The following is a 3,771-nucleotide window of genomic DNA, read 5'->3' as shown; positions in this document are numbered from 1 at the left end:
ATAACACGACCAGACATGATTTAAGACGTTCGTCGTTGATGGCAGCATATAACATAAATACGGCATACGACATCCACAGATACCAAAGAGATTTTTCTCCTCCCCAACTACAACTACAGGGTGTATACAAAACTGATAAAAATGGGGAAAATCTCTTTGACAGATACTTAGTTCTGTGCACTGATCCCAGCCAGCAGGACGTTCCACTCTGCTCGTACACTGAACAAGCAAAGGGTTAATAATCATCCAGGGCAGATCTAGGAATTCTGTAGTAAGGGGGGGGGGGGATTTCTGGTGCCACTTTCGCTAGGTTTCATCAGCTTTTGATCTCTTCTTGTTTTGTTTTAAAGAATATCTTATTCTTCATCAATGGAAAACAAAATGTTCAAACAAATTTATAAAAAACTCTTTACATCAATTTCATAATTATTCTCATCAATGGAAATAAAATTTATACCGAAACTTAACATCAATTTAATACATTATTTTTGATACACTCTGATACATTTTTCACAATCCATAATTATACACACCTCTTTTTTTTTTTGTTTACTAATTTCACACTACTAACCCCTCATTCTCTTTTTAACGTTATTCCTCCATTACATTACGAATTTTATTATCAAAATCCCTAACCAAAAAATACTTTCTTTTCAACATTCATTCAAAGCAACTTTAAGTATCAATATCCATTGATTGAAGTTGTCCCACTACACTTTGGTTGACAAGGATCGTATCGGGGGTACCCAGTGCAGCCTCCTCATTTTGATTTTTGATTTCTTTAAAAACAAAACAAAACAAAAAAAACATAGGAGGGGGCGTGCACCTGGTGCGCCACCCCCTGCCCTGGATCCGCCACTGTTCAGTCGGTAGGTAACGGGCTATTAACAAAAAATCCAAATATTACAGTGATTTTATCTAACGATCTTGTTTTTAGAACTCGATGAGGCCATCACAAATAATCACAACATAAATAGCAACATCTCCATTAGGCCTACTATGTTTTCTTCTTCATCTAACATTTGAATTTTTGTTACAATTATAGGTCTATATCAAATCTTGCTCGAAAATATACCAACACCAAGTTCCACCCCTTTTACCTAACTTGCAGGCCATGATGTTTGTGTAAAACATAACTTATGAAAATAATTCGCGTCCACACTCTCACAAATTTACCAGCCATTCTTCATGTCAAAGTTACAAATCACACATATATTTGAAGAGTTTGTTTGCAAAAACCGATAAGTCCATATTTGCCAAATGGAGATATTTGCCGCGATTAAAGGTCAAGAAAAACAAAGATAATCATAAGAAAATTGTTGCTTCTTTTGACCATAACTTCAAAAAGGTACCTTTATATGTAGTGACCAATATATCATTTAAAAGGTATTATTTTGTACTTTATGACAGAGACCGTACTTCAAAATCTTCAAAATTGGACTTATCGGTTTTTGCGAACAAACTCTTCATTTTCTTCTTGTCTCATTGTAGTGTTTTACACATCTTTTTTAAACCTATGCTTGCTTGCAAATGAATAAAAGAAGGGGAGGGGTGAATCGCGAATGCATGGGTTTATGCTACATTTTTGCCAACATCTTTAGGAGGGCATGGATGTCATTTTGTAGATTATAGTTTTACTTGTTTTCTTTTCTTTTCCTCAGGGGAAAATAGAAAATTGTAATTCAAATTGTTGGTGTTTTATTTACTGAGGAAATAATGAACATATCTATTTTTACATAGGCGCCTATCTATTCTATGTGCTTATTTGTCTCCAAAGAGTTTCTCGAGCTTCTTTCTTTGAGGCCATAAATGCCATAAAAATTCAAAAATACTCGTTATCAAAAGTTGTATTTTATCACCTTTTCAATTCAATTCAATATTCAATTCAATAGTTTATTTATTTCCATCATCACAAAGAAAAGAAAAGAAAAGAAAAAGTTGACATAATCCAAAGTGATACAATTTTTTTTTCATTTCTCTTACACTCGTCTGATAAAGGATTTTTTCAATACAATATAAAGTATATTATACACGAATGATGTCGTAAAAAAGAAACAATGCACTTTGTCATGGCAACAAAAATAGTAAATAATCACAATGATGGAAAACAGTGTTCCACTAAAAAAGCCACGCTTGTAAAACGTGAAACACTGGAACAAAACAACAACAGCACCAATTTGTTATACCAATAAGACATATTCATTTTAAATTCTTCTATATACTATTGTACATTTTACTCATTGATATAATGATGTTGATACTATGAACAATACTTACTAGGATTTTAGGATGCAAACGTATAAACTATATATAACATATCACATTTGTGGCACAGACACTATGGGGCCAGGTGTGCCAGGAAAATTGAACGGAAAGGAAGATATGCAATCGGCCACAAAAAACATAACGACGACAACAACAACAATAACACAATACACAGAAATAACAGAATTTGAGGAAATGCACTCAGACAGATACTGGACAACGAAGAACGAGGAATAATATGGGACTCCAGAACTTCTCTCAAACTGGGCACATATCTGTTTTCAATAAGTTCTAAAAATACTAGAGTGAGTGGTAACGTGATATAATTTTGTTAACCCATAGTATACGTCTATTGTAAAACGCATCACACATTATTAAAGGACAAGTTCACCTTCATAAACAAAAGGATTGAGAGAATGCAACAATGTTAGTAGAACACATCAGTGAAAGTTTGAGGAAAATTGGACAATCGATGCAAAAGTTATGAATTTTTAAAATTTTTGTGTTTGAACCGCTGGATGAGGAGACTACTACAGCTTGCGAGTCATGCGTACAACAGTATAAAGAAAATATAAAGAAAATTCAACATATTTTCACTTTTTTCACATAATAAAAGAGCACTTGACTTGGCTCTTTCTAAAGGCAGGGGGAATAATATTACCCATAACATTTGTCGGTAACGAGTCGGGGGAATGTGAACTTTTTTCATAAGATGAAATTTTGTGAAATTCTCTTTATATTTTCCTTATATTGTTGTACGCATGTGACATCTAAGTTATTCACACACTGCAGTAGTCTTCTCATCCAGCGGTTACTGCACAAAAACTTCAAAAATTCATAACTTTTGAACGGATTGTCCGATTTTCCTCAAACTTTCAATGATGTGTTCTACTAATATTGCTACATTCTCTCAATCCTTATGTTTATGAAGGTGAACTTGTCCTTTAACACCATGACTTCGTCTGTCCCATAAAAAGGGGTCTATAAAACCCATGGATGCCCCCTCCATGACCATTCCCCTGCACATGGCACACACACACACACACACACACACACGCTCTACCGACGGAGTGCTTTTCTAGTTTCTTCTTCTTCTTCTTCTTCTTCTTCTTCTTCTTCTTCTTCTTCTTCTTTCTTCGTCTTTCCAGAGATAATTAGGTCAGGGTTCATGTGCGCGCATCACTTTGTATACTCGTAGTGCATTTCACATCCTCATGAAGGAAAAAAAACACAGCAAAAAGACTACGTGTATAAAATTGTGTAGTAACAGTATAGAGTGTGTCAGTTTTGTTAGATTCCGATCCTCGTCAACTTTACTCTGTAAACGTTAATCTAACCATTGTGATCACATACAGCCACATGATTTTAAGAGACCTAATAATAATAATGATAATTGACAGTGCTTATATAGCGCATAACACAAAGTGATAATGTCCCTATGCGCTGAAAAAAAAATGACAAGATTATACAAAAACATACAATTCCAATTACAGTGATGGTACCGAG

The sequence above is a fragment of the Diadema antillarum genome, unplaced genomic scaffold (assembly GCF_040938485.1).
Source record: "Diadema antillarum isolate AM-2024a unplaced genomic scaffold, OU_Dant_1.0 seq00002107_RagTag, whole genome shotgun sequence".
NCBI classification, from domain to species: Eukaryota; Metazoa; Echinodermata; class Echinoidea; order Diadematoida; family Diadematidae; genus Diadema; species Diadema antillarum.
The sequence above is the reverse complement of the archived record's forward strand: the minus strand, read 5'-3'. Positions refer to the sequence as shown.